The sequence below is a fragment of the Hyperoodon ampullatus genome, assembly GCF_949752795.1.
Source record: "Hyperoodon ampullatus genome assembly, chromosome: 8".
Classification (NCBI taxonomy): Eukaryota; Metazoa; Chordata; class Mammalia; order Artiodactyla; family Ziphiidae; genus Hyperoodon; species Hyperoodon ampullatus.
In genome coordinates, this window is record NC_136921.1 from 28,122,119 (window position 1) to 28,136,705 (window position 14,587).

Genomic DNA, 14,587 nt, shown 5'->3' on the forward strand with positions numbered 1-14,587 from the left:
AAAGACAAATATTCCAATCTTACATGTAGAAGTCTTAATGCATGTATAGGCATTGTTGTGGCAAAATTATATGGTGAGCTCACAGATAAAAACATTTTGATATAAAAACAGACCCATCTTAGGCAATTAAGGCAAATGGGACCTGGCCAAGAACAAATAAAAACATGGTTTGGAATGTAAAAAATGCTAAATTAATTTTTAAATGAAACACATTTCTATGAAAGTCACAAGAATTTTGAGGAAGCACGTTAATTTTTTAAATATATTCTTTGGGCGGTGCTTACTTTTTTAAATTAAACCCAATACGTTTTTAACACTTCATTATAACCATTGCATTGTTAAAGGATAGGAACTTTAAGCTTTTTTAATGGCAGTAGGAGAAGGGGAGAAAAGGGGACAGATAAGGTTGATGATAAACCTCTGGGCAGGTTAGAAGTGTTGCTGGTGATAACATCTCTGAAAAGGAAAGAGAAAAAGGGCTGCTGTGGACTCTGCCTCGTCTGCCTGGGATTGCAGATGACCTGAGGTAACAGGAACACAGTAGCAGTAAACCTGCTTTATTCAGGTAGGTTGTGTCTGAGCTTTTGGTTGGCACTCTTTGATTTTTAGATTTCTAATCTATACATCCAAGAATTCACCTTAGTGTTCTTATAGAAGCAATAAATAGGCAAATCTGGAGAATCTTTCTGTCTCTCCCACTGTTAATCTCTAAAACATTTTTTGAAATTCTTTTCAGTTCCATGCTGAAGAACTTGGGTACCACAAGTAAATCTATAGATTAAGAATTGGCTTCTCAGCAAGAAGCAAGCATATGGATTATTTCTACATTGTCTTCTTTTTAAATGCTTAGAACCTATTGTATTAGAACCTATTGTTTCAATACAATAGGTTTTTTTTCAAAACGAAGAAAAGTTCACAAAATTTCTACTTAGGTTTCTCAAAACACTTAGACATTGATCATTACAATGAGAATTTTTTTTTAATTATTTCTGGAAGCCTATAAAGAAAGTGATGTACTATTATAAAAGAGAAATATCAGACTGTGGCATCAGATTAGAGGACATGGGTGATGGGACTTTCAGAGCATGGCTTACAGGTCTCCATTTTGGTCAAACCAAGTACTAATAGACCACTCATTTCCACTTGGCAGTTCTCTTGACACTAGATGAGACTATTGAAAAGTGTCAGACAGAAATAGATGGAAAAAGCACTACCCTCACCCACTGAAGTATGGGACCAAAAGAATTTGCTTCTTTTATTTTTTAAAAATCTTTTACTTTAACCAAACTAAGAGGTAAACCAAGGAGAGGAAATACTCCAAATTTAAGTTAGAAAGTCAGCGTTAAGCTATGTAAAAAATGAGAACTCAGGATGGGATCAAGAAATTCAGTGAAATAAGGTAACTGCATTACTCCAAGGAAATGGCCATAAAAAATTGTCATTTAGCTTCACATGAGATCCATATTTCCAGTAGGCATTTTGGTTGAGAATTTCTAAGCAGCAAGATTTAATTTTATCTTTGTTACCTTTTTCTCTCTGTTTTATCTTTAAAAAATTAAAATGAATAGTTTAGTTTTTAAAACTAAAACTATATACCATGTCTGGCATTTTAATTGTAAAGGCCAAGGGAAACAGACATTTCAGTTAAACATAAATATTTTCTTGGTAAGGTCAGGATAATGCAAATTAAGATGCACAGATATATCTCCTTTGAGGAACCACAGACCTCAAATGTAAAGGAAACCAAAATTTCTTAGGAAAAAATAAAAGTCTTTTCAGAAATAATTTGTAAATAAGAAAGAGACTGCCTCACTCATTCTTAACTAAAAGAAAAAAAAGTGACACAAGTGCCTTAATCATGAGCAGTAGATGAGAGACATATGAGGTTAGAAAATGTTCTCTTCTGGTGAAATTTAACAATATTTATTAAACACCTATTATGTCACAGGCATGTTTCTAGATGCTCAGGATATGTAAGTACTAGCAAAACTCAGCTTTTGGTCTTAAGAAGCTATTGAGAGAAATCAGTATGACATAATACAGTTAAGTGATGATATGATAAGTGTTTTAATAGAGGTATACAGGGATTCTGTGGAAGTTCCTATGAAATTAAAAAAATTGTGGGAGACTTCATAATGGCAAAATGTGCTTTCAGTCTTGAAGGGCATTCATGGTGGACAAGGGCATAATTCTAATCACAAAATCAGCAACACTAAGACATGGGGGTAGAAGAGAACTGGCAACATGCTAGAAAACATCAAGGATGTTTCAGAATGCCAGAAATAGGAGAGTGGATGTGCTGCAGAGAAGCCAGTGTCCAGATGATGAAGCATCTTGTCAGCCTGTGTAGGATAAATTTAAGCATTATTAACGGTACCTCACTGAGAAACTTTAAGCCAATGATGAATGAGAAAATGAGCCATAGGAAGGGTTATAGAAGGTTATGATCAGAAACAGGAAAAGTAAATAGATGGTCAATAATGTGATAATCAATGAGAGTGCATATAAGAATTTGAATTAAATTAGTGCTGGTGGGATTGGAGATGGGGGAAGGATATAAGATATTTATTTTGAAACAAAGGTAGGTCACTCAGTGCCCCACAGTTCATGCAAAATTCCCATCCTCATGAAAGTTACATTTTAATGAGGTAATCATATAGTTACCAAACACCTAATTAAAATATTAAATTTCATATGATTAAATATTAATTTATATTAAATTATTAAATCTTGCATTTCATATATGAAATAGCCAAAATAATCTTGAGAAAGAAGAACAGAGCTGGAAGACTCACACTCTCTGACTTCAGACTATACTACAAAGCTACAGTAATCAAAACAGTATAATACTGGCACAAAAACAGACACAGATCAGTGGAACAGAATAGAGAAGCCAGAAATAAACCCACACACTTACGGTCAATCAATCCATGACAAAGGACACAAGAATATACAATGGAGAAAAGACAGTCTCTTCAATAAGTGGTGCTGGGAAAACTGGACAGCTACATGTAAAAAAATGAAATTAGAACATTCTCTAACACCAGATACAAAAATAAACCCAAAGTGGATTAAAGACCAAAATGTAAGACCAGATACTATAAAACTCCTAGAGGAAAACAGGCAGAACACTCTGACATAAATTGCAGCAATACTGTTTTGGATCCGTCTCCTAAAGTAAAGAAAATAAAAGCAAAAACAAACAAATGGGATCTAAATTACATAATATAGTTACTCAGGTCTGTAATGAGAAAATTATATAAAAATTATACATCAGTATGTTACTTCCCTACAGAGCTTCATTGAAGAACTTCCCTGCCCTCGTGCTCCATTCAAATAACACTTTTGTAGTGTATATTTAAATGATCCGTAGATATATGTCTATATATTATAGTTAAGTGTGCATGTATGTTATATTATCTTAAATTACTCTATTTTTCAATTCCTCTTCCTTTTAAAACAAACTTTCCTTTAGAATTCTTAGGTTTCAAAAGCAAGACCCGCTCCAGTTGTAAACATATGCTAAAAAGGAATACACAAGCCTGAAACAAAGAGGCTTACACACTGTTTCCCAGTAGCAAGAACTTTCTAGTACCACAGCAGTCTGTCTTGGAAAAAGGTCTTTTTGATTGTTTTGGTCCTTTGCTCTTTATTCAAGATTGATTACTACCGGATCTTTCCTAGGGTGCTGTTCACAATGGTTTTAAATGACTCAAGCTTTGGCACCCCCTCACTAAAGTATTTGCTTTAGTGAATTCTAAATTTCTCTTACAGAGACTACAACTGTCTCAGAATCAAACTGCCTTCTGTAGTAATTACTGAGCACATGGTACAATGGGAGTCCTTGACAGTCATTAAAAAAAGTGCAGGGGGTGGGTGAGGAAAAAAAAGAGTAAGAAAAATTAATCACAAGAAATTAGCATGTTTAAGTAAATCATTATAGTGCTCAGGAAGAAAGATCTGACAGAGACACTCAGAAGGAATCAGCCTCCAGGTTCAGCCAAGTTGGAGTTTTGCTTATCACTTCTTATTCTTCTTACACAGGCTGACGCACTAAACCATTTTTCCTTATATACTTGCAGGAAGGGCCATTTTTTAAAATGCTCTCTGATGCCATGAGAACTTGATTAAATTGCTACCCATTCTTAAAGGGAAAAGGAGTTTTAATCTTCAAGGAAAAAACAGTGATCATACACTTACTGCAATGTAATATGCTTACAAAAACCCAAGCGTTCCACAGTCACAGGAACCTGAAGCTTTGTGACAGAATTATTAGCAGGTAAGTTGATTTTGCAGAATGTTTACCTGATTGAATGGCTTTTAAACAACACTGTAACACAATATTCTGGTCACATAAAATTATATGCACAGCTACCCTCCATATAAACAGCAATATTTACTACTCTCCAAATAAACGGCACTGATAAAACAAATAAAAAATATAATATGGGGCCTATATTAGTTGTGAATTCATCCAAAAATCAAAATTATTTAAAAATTTTTGCAAAAGTATAAACTGTGGGTTTTTTCCTCAATATTTTACCTTTACTTATTTTTCTTTAAAAGGGCACCTCTTTTTTCAGTTCAAAATGAGTTTTTATTTTACCAGCCCAACTCATGTCTTTTTATAATGAATTTTAGAAACACATCAGAGTACAAATATTTATTTTGTTCTACAATGATGCTTTCTACATTTATCAATTAATAATTTGATCCTTTTAGCAAGCAGTTATTGAAGAAAACCAAGAGCAGTACCAGGCACTATGCTTTTTGAGCCATTATCCTTTTGGATACAACATTTATTTCTATAAGGGGCATTTAAAAAAATACCTTGTTTGTGTACTACTGTATGAATTAACTTTGATAAACTGAAGTATCTAGTATATTTACTATTTTAACATGATACTGAGATTATGATTCATAGTTTTATCTCTATGGTATGAATGGCATCTATTCTTGTCAGGGCTTGAACTATTTGATCCATATGTTCAAATATATTAATTCCATAGACAGATTTTCTTTTGGTATAACAGAGACTGCTAGCAGTTTATCAAAATCTCTGTCTTCTTTTTCCTCAGCACACAGCAGGATTACATCTCCGAACCTCCCTTGCAGTTAGATGTGGTCACATGACCCAGCTCTAATGGAATGTGAGAAGACGTCACATGTTCACTGCTAGGTTTCACTCATACACATTTCCATGTGCTCCTCCTTGGTCTTTGCCCTTCTACCAGCTGGATAGAGACAATAACAAAGCCACAAATAAAAGGAGTCTGGATACCTAGTTGACTATGAAGAGGGAAGACAGCTTCCCAACCCAAACACTAAGCTAGGACTGTTACATGAGCAAGAAATAAAGTGATAACACACTTCTGAATCTACTTGTCTTAGCAACTAGCCAATCCTAACTAATATACTTGGAGAAAAGTTTGAAGAACTATATAATGAGATTAGAAAAAAAAAAAGGATGAGACTAATAGAAGCAACAGGGTTAAATGAAACAAATTTCAGTAACTCTCCTCCATCTGTTGCCCACACAGCAAATCCCGACAGCACTAGGACAGTCCATGGGTGTTGGAGTGGGAGGAGGGAGAGAGTCAATGGGAGGCAAGAGCATGTCCTGCTGCTCTTCCTAAATTACCTTCTTCATGCCCCTCACCTTTTCTGGTATGGATGGTGCAAAGAGCCCAGCCTTCAGGTTGGTCCTATTCTAATGCCTGCATTGAGGCCAAGGTGGAGACAGAATTTGCAATCATTTTCAGAGAATCTTAGGATAGTTTGATGTTTGCCAAGGACAAAGTGAAAGCACTGCCTTTCCTGAGATGATAGAAGACTTTACACCTGGTCTATTTCCTGTCTCCACAGTCCTTCTTCATCCTCCCTTACTGTCTTCACTTTATCTTAGAACAGGTGGCCCTTGCTTTTGTTAATATTAATATCTCCACTTGTTCTTTAGCAGATCTTCTCCCACCTCCTCCAAAGCTTTGTTTCCTTAAATATTCCCTTTTGGAATCACAGTGTCAGCTTCCTCCTTCCTTCTGACTATAAACATACTCTTTTTTCTTATCCACAACAAACAAACAATCACACACACAAGATAAATGACAATTAAAAAACAACTACCATCATAAAACCTATTTTGTAAATCTGCTACCTTGGGCTAGAGCTCATTTGCTTTTCACCTCTTTAACCCCTCATTTATATACCACCTACTCACTCTTTCAATCATTATTTACTCATTATTTATTGTTGTTATTAGCTATTGACAATTTATTAAATATTCATTTGTTTCACATCGAATAACATGTTTCTGGAGGCACAAATATGATGAAGACAAAACTTTTGCCTTTGAGGACGTCACAGAGCTGGGGAGAAAGACAGATGAAAATAAGTACACAGCAAGGTGATTTTTCTGTAGTCTAGATATACCTAAAGGGCTATGAAAGTGCCTCCTGCCTCAAAAGGTACAATTAATACTACTTTTCAGGCTGGAGAAGAAAGCTTCATAGAAGGAATGGCATTTGAATTGAAAAGATGTAAGCTTTTGTAAGCCAGACAAGAGGAAAAAGAGTATTTAGGCAGGAGTTGCAGAAATAACAAAGGCAATAAGTAATATGAGAAAAACATGGTGTACAAAGAAATAATTAAGTTGAAGAAACAACAAGTAGTCTACTGTGGTTAGAATGAAGGAAAGGCAATTGAGTAAGAGACAGGGATTGAAGATTGTCCAGAAGTGGCTACTTAGAGCCCTAGTTTGAAGGGTCTTTAGTGAGTTTGGACCTTTATATTATAGAAAAGTTTTAAATAGGGAAAAGAAGCGATATGATCTATATGAAAAAGTCACATGATGGAGAGTCAGGTTATACAAGAGTCAGGAAGAGGGAAGCTCATCAAAGGCCATTAAAAGCTTCAGGTAAATGTACTGGAGGCCCATACTGAGGGTTGAGTCCGGCACTTGCATTATGAAGTACCTCAGGGACCATAAAATAATTTTCCCTCTTCTGCTTAAGCAAAAAGTAGACTTATTGACTTTGACTCCTTCCCCAAATTGACTGAGAAAAGGCTACAGCAACAGGTCTACAGAATTTTCTAAAGGCAAACATCCAACAAGATTTGGCTTTTAAGACCTCCCACAGTAAGCCTCCCTTATTAAGTGACTTGTAGTCATGGCCAAATAAAAGAACTAAATGCATAGTAACTATTACTTATTCTAAGCATTAGAAAAAGTGCTCATCAGCACCCAAGTTTTGTCTTTTCCTATCTCCATCTGGCCAAACTGTTAAAAGGCAAGACTTAATAAGAGCACCCTCATGAACGAGAACTAGAGCCTTTTGGAGCAGGTGGTGCCCACCTCTGCCTACAGAACTGCAGCCCAAACAATCTGCTCGGAATTGCAGAGAACTCAGTAGAATGTGCTTATGACTCAGCCTGTTAAGTAGGAGGACTGTTATTGTTATTTTAACTCCTGCCAGAGTATGTGGGCAATTCTCCCTCTTTCTGTCTTGAGTTAACCAAGAGACATCCCTCTTCAAAACCTCACCCCAGAATAGGTTCTTGCTCAGTTAGAGCCAGAACAGTTTGGGGTCTGGGTATGACTGCCAGCTGATAGTGCAGATTAGAAAAGGCTTTCATGAAGGGAACATCTGATATCCTAATTTACCAATAGAATTTTATTTTTAGAATGTTTAATCTGCCTTTAAAATTATTCACACAGAGTGCCATAGACCAGAGCTGAATGCTGATGAGACAGTAATCAGCACAAGTCAAGGTACTTATTTTCGGAAAGGATGGTGAAAATACCAGGGTTTCTTTCTTTTTCCCTTAACTCTTAGGGTATTGTGGTCCTACTGTTTGTCTTTCTCTTGCCAAATGTTCTCAACAGTGTAAACATTCATCAAGGGCTGCTCCTAAGGAATACGATAAAAATGAAACAAAAAAATCAGCCTATTTTACAGAACATTGTCTTAAAGGATAAACTTCACCCATTGATGTACGATGAAAAGATGTAAATGTATTCTGAAGATAAAGCAAAATCTAAGCAATGTCAGGTTGTGGCAAGTCTTATTATTATATAGACAAAAGATGGTGTGGAAAAGGAAAATAAATATGTTCTGCTTTCAAAATGGTTTTCTCATTTCCACTCAGCTAATTTTTCTGTTTCTGGTGCTATAAATTAAGATTCAAGATTACGTATCAGTAGAATAAAATTTTGTCATAATGCTATAAAATCATGTGTCAAAAAGATGCAGGAAAGCTCCTCAGCATTCCAGAAGCGAGGGACTCTATTAAGACAAACTGAAAGAATCCTGAAAAAGGCAACAACCATCACTAGTGTGCGTGAAAGATAGCATGTGTATTCCAAAGTAACCTTTGCATACCTCTCTAGTCCTTCAAAAAGTGAGGGTCCACCAAGGTAGAGATACCATTCTAGACACAGCTCAGAACATCACACAGTCTCTGCCCTCAGTGGGGAAAGAGAGGATGTTGAGATGACATGAGGGAGGTAGAAGATGTCAGCTTATATAGAACCTTGCTGGCCATAACAGGAGTGTGGGTTTTCTTCTGACTATTAAGGGCAGTCATTGGTGGATTCTGAACAAAAGAGTCATATCAACTGATTTATAAAAGATCAGACTATGTGAACAATACATTATACAAGAGCAATATTGAGCACAGGAGGCTACTGCATTCACTAAAATGAGAGAGAGTAGATTCCAATGATACAGGTAAAGACAATGAGAAATGAATAGTTCTGGACAGAGATGAGCTTGTTACTGTTATTATCTGAAATGAGGCTTAAGAAGGTTAAATAATATGCCTCTAATAGGTAGTGGAGGCCAGAAATAAAGCAACCGTCAGGGTCGTTTACTACGCTTTAAATGTCTACATGGGACTTTTGTGTCAAAAAGGTGCTGATATTATATGAAGTAGTCAGACTTAAATGTTAGAGAGATATAACAACCTTTATACTAAGAACTACACGTATTAGGTTTGAAAAATTCAATTCTAAATTTTACAGAATTAGTAATATTAGCACATGATTATAAAGATTTTGTCATTTACAAAGCATTTTCACTCCTATTATCCCATTCAATGTTAGCATAGCAAAATAGAGATATCTAATAGTCATATTTATGATATCACTGAAGTGTCAACTACAAATTGGCACTTGCCATTGGCACTTGTTATCTACCTCTACAAGGATTAGATCAGGTACTGCAGCTGCTGATTTTCAACACCCCCTGAAAGAAGTTCAGGGTGGACAGCAGAAATGAGGCACTCTGTGCTCCAGGGCGGGGGGTGGCATAAACAGGCAGAACAGGTCTTCAGATAGTTAGATATTCTCAGGAGCCAATTTTATGAGCCCAATTCCTATATCTTCTCAGATCTAGAAAAGCAGTAAAATCCTTCATGGTGACTTCTGCTTCCCGTGACTAGCAGTAACCTGCACAAGACTAGCAGAAACCTTCTGTAAAAAAATATGTGCTTGATTGCATATATTCCCCCTTCACCAAAATCACATATATACTGACCTTCCCCGCTGCCTCCTTGGAGCAGTTTTTCAGAGCTATATGAAATGCTGTCTCCCAGGCTGCAGTCCTCATTTTGCCCCAAATAAAACTTAACTTGCAACTCCCATGTTGTGCATTTTTTAAGTCGACAGAAGGAATCTTTGCCATTCTCAATAGTTTGTTTTCTTTTTTTAACATCTTTACTGGAGTATAATTGCTTTAAAATGGGGTGTTAGTTTCTGCTGTATAACAAAGTGGATCAGCTATACGTATACATATATCCCCATATCTCCTCCCTCTTGCGTCTCCCTCCCACCCTCCCTATCCCACCCTTCTAGTTGGACACAAAGCACCAAGCTGATCTCCCTGTGCTATGTGGCTGCTTCCCACTAGCTATCTATTTTACATTTTGTAGTTTATATATAAGTCCATGCCACTCTCTCACTTCGTCCCAGCTTACCCTTCCCCCTCCCCATGTCCTCAAGTCCATTCTCTGTCTGCGTCTTTTTTCTGTCCTGCCACTAGGTTCTTCAGAAGCATTTTTTTTGATTCCATATATATGTGTTAGCATACGGTATTTGTTTTTCTCTTTCTGACTTACTTCACTCTGTTTGACAGTCTCTAGGTACATCCACCTTGCTACAAATAACTCAGTTTCATTTCTTTTTATGGCTGAGTAATATTCCATTGTGTATATGTGCCACATCTTCTTTATCCATTCATCTGTCGATGGACACTTAGGTTGCTTCCATGTCCTGACTATTGTAAATAGAGCTGCAATGAACATTGTGGTACATGACTCTTTTTGAATTATGGTTTTCTCAGGGTATATGCCCAGTAGTGGGATTGCTGGGTCATATGGTAGTTCTATTTTTAGTTTTTTTAAGGAACCTCCATACTGTTGTCCATAGTGGCTGTATCAACTTACACTCCCACCAAGAGTGCAAGAGGGTTCCCTTTTCTCCACACCCTCTCCAGCATTTATTGTTTGTAGATTTTTTTGATGATGGCTATTCTGACTGGTGTAAGGTGATATCTCATTATAGTTTTTTGGGTTTTTTTTGCTATATGCGGGCCTCTCACTGCTGTGGCCTCTGCTGTTGTGGAGCACAGGCTCCGGACGCGCAGGCTCAGCGGCCATGGCTCACGGGCCCAGCCGCTCTGCGTCATGTGGCATCTTCCCAGACCGGGGCACGAACCCGTGTCTCCTGCATCGGCAGGCGGACTCTCAACCACTGCGCCACCAGGGAAGCCCCCTCATTATAGTTTTGATTTGCATTTCTCTAATGATTAGTGATGTTGAGCATCCTTTCATGTGTTTGTTGGCAATCTGTATATCTTCTTTGGAGAAATGTCTGTTTAGATCTTCTGCCCATTTTTTGGATTGGGTTGTTTGTTTTTTTGATATTGAGCTGCATGAGCTGCTTGTAAATTTTGGAGGTTAATCCTTTGTCAGTTGCTTCATTTGCAAATATTTTCTCCCATTCTGAGGGTTGTCTTTTGGTCTTGTTTATGGTTTCCTTTGCTGTACAAAAGCTTTTAAGTTTCATTATGTCCCATTTGTTTCTTTTGGTTTTTGTTTCCATTTCTCTAGGAGGTGGGTCAAAAAGGATCTTGCTGTGATTTACATCATAGAGTATTCTGCCTATGATTTCCTCTAAGAGTTTTATAGGGTCTGGCCTTACATTTAGGTCTTTAATCCATTTTGAGTTTACTTTTGTGTGTGGTGTTAGGGAGTGTTCTAATTTCATTCTTTTACATGTAGCTGTCCAGTTTGTAGTGGTCCAGTTTTCCCAGCACCACTTATTGAAGATGCTATCTTTTCTCCATATTCTTGCCTCCTTTATCAAAGATAAGGTGACCATATGTGCGTGGGTTTATCTCTGGGCTTTCTATCCTGTTCCATTGATCTATATTTCTGTTTTTGTGCCAATAGCATACTGTCTTGGTTACTGTAGCTTTGTAGTATAGTCTGAAGTCAGGGAGCCTGATTCCTCCAGCTCCATTTTTCTTTCTCAAGATTGCTTGGGCTATCAGGGTCTTTTGTGTTTCCATACAAATTGTGAAAGTTTTTGTTCTAGTTCTGTGAAAAATGCCATTGGTAGTTTGATAGGGATTGCACTGAATCTGTAGATTGCTTTGGGTAGTATAGTCATTTTCACAATGTTGATTCTTCCAATTCAAGAACATGGTATATCTCTCCATCACTTTGTATCATCTTTAATTTCTTTCATCAGTGTCTTATAGTTTTCTGCATACAGGTCTTTTTTCTCCTTAGGTAGGTTTATTCCTAAGTATTTTATTCTTTTTGTTGCAATGGTAAATGGGAGTGCTTCTTTAATTTCTCTTTCAGATTTTTCATCATTAGTATATAGGCATGCAAGAGATTTCTGTGCATTAATTTTGTATTCTGCTACTTTACCAAATTCATTGATTAGCTCTAGTAGTTTTCTGGTAGCATCTTTAGGATTCTCTATGTATAGTATCATGTCATCTGCAAACAGTGACAGTTTTACTTCTTCTTTTCCAATTTGGATTCCTTTTATTTCTTTTTCTTCTCTGATTGCTGTGGCTAAAAATTCCAAAACTATGTTGAATAATAGTGGTGAGGGCTTCCCTGGTGGCACAGTGGTGGAGAGTCCACCTGCCAATGCAGGGGACACGGGTTCATGTCCCGGTCCAGGAAGGTCCCACATGCCACGGAGAGGCTGGCCCCATGAGCCATGGCCACTGAGCCTGCGTGTCTGGAGCCTGTGCTCCACAGCAGGAGAAACCACAACAGTGAGAGGCCCACATACCGAAAAAAAAAAAAAAGTGGTAAGAGTGGGCAACCTTGTCTTGTTCCTGATCTTAGTGGAAATGATTTCCGTTTTTCACCATTGAGAACGATGTTGAATAGCTTGTTTTCTCTCTCTGGGTAGATATTGTGCCTTCCTTACTTTTCTAACACCAGTCCCCTCAACTCTCCTAAATGAATCCTAATAATATTGGTGGAATAAATGAAACTGCAATTTAGGTATCAAACAGGTTAAGTTTTCCCCATTCTTTTTCTGGTAGGAGTATAGCTTTGAAGTCTGAGAGAGATGAATTTGAATCTGGGCTCTGCAATCACTATATGATGTTAGTAAGTTACCCAACATATGTTGGCCTTGATTTTCCATCTGCAAAATTGCATTGCACTTTTGACCTGCAAGGCTTGCATTAAATCTTACATGTACTCATATTTGCTCAGCAAGGGTTAGTTTATCTCTTCTTTCTCTCCCAACTCCATCAGAGTAGTAATTTACTCCCTTCAGAAAATAAAATGGTTATGAAATATTCTACGTCTATAAATATTATTATATATTGATATTTCTTTTACCTTAAATGAATTGTAAAATTAAATGAAAAAAAATCCTTTTATAAAGTTTCTCTCATGATTTTTGAAGGGCATATGAACAGCTAACATGGGCCAAACAAGAGTGTTTTTCTTTTATGTACCTTTCAAATTTCAAGGGTAGTATTTACATTGTGTTTGGGAATAGTCAGTATTTCACCTATGGGGAAATAAAACAAATTTCAATATTGTGTTATGGCAAAAGCAGTAAAAAATATGAGTACCATTAGTTAGCAACATCCTTACAGCCAAAAAAACAAAACAACAACAACAAATCTTTTCTAATAGGAAAAAATGAAACAAACAGAATTGGCATGATATCACATATTAAGATATTTGGATCTCTTATATAGAAATCTGGGAGATGCTTTGAAAGCCATACTTAAACCATTTTAGCATTAAATCTTCAAAATGCTGAAAGTTATTTAGAAATAATAGTTAATAATACTGAGCACCAGATGACTGAAACATTACAATGAGTCAACTTTACCACAGAGTGAGTCAACCAGATCTTTATGTATCAATATGGATGAATCTCTAAATATAATGTTGGGTGAAGGCAAGGTGCAAAAGAATATCTGCAGTATGATGCCATTTATACAAACTTTCAAAATGTAAATGATTATATGGGATATTGTTTCATACATATGTCATTAAATTTAGGACATCATTAAACATAGGAAGGTTATATCATCTTCAGGATTATGACACATTTTAGGAAGAAGGGAAAGGTTTATTTCTTTAGAAAAGATTTCAACAAAGCTGAATGTTAGCATTTTTTTCAAATTCATGTGGCTGATACTCAGGTACTTCTTATAATATTTCCCATATTTCACTTTGGAAATTTTGTAAGCTTTCTTGATTAAAAATAAAATAATAAAGAAATAATGAAAAGAGAAAAGTGCTTACTGCTACAGAGGATTTAAGACTGAATATTCAGTACTTCCAGTAACAAGAGATTACATGAAAATGCAGCCTTCATTTCCTAGAATAAGAAATCATTCATCTGTACTCTTTCTGTAATATTGTTCTGCTTTTATCAGAGGAATTTTGAGTTCATAGATGTAACATGAAAGAAAATATTCTTTCTGCTTGTAAACTGAGCTAAAGTGTACACACTCCTTTATTTACTCATGCAACAACTGTAAGGTAACAAGTACAAACCTAAAATAAATGGTTCCCTGCCATCTCTTTGGGTAAGTGCATTGTCTTTTTTTCTTCCTTAATTAGAGAGAACCAACTCAACACAAACAAGAATCTGATGACTAGGCATTTCTACCACAACTAGCCTCACAATAACAGCTGGGCTGACGTTCTTTCCAGTGCCTTGATCCCAGATCCCAGGATACAGCCTTGGGTGAACTTCTATACCTACCTACCTCCTCTCTCTCTGCCTCATGCCCTTAATCTATAAAAGGAGCACCCTTATATCTACTCACAGGGTTGTTATACAGAATAAATGGTTTAGTTTATGTGAAGTAAGTCATGTAGGACCGCAAATGGCACATAGTAAGTGTTGAGAAGACACTATTGGTATTGTTAACCATAGCAGGAGAGACAGGCTTAGTTCAATCCTCATTTCAGAGAAAGATTTTTTTCATTCATTTACTATGAAATCATTCAAAACATTATGAAATGCTATTTTAATAATCCTAAATCTATTAGCTGTAGAATGCATGTATATTTTTCCCTTATCAAA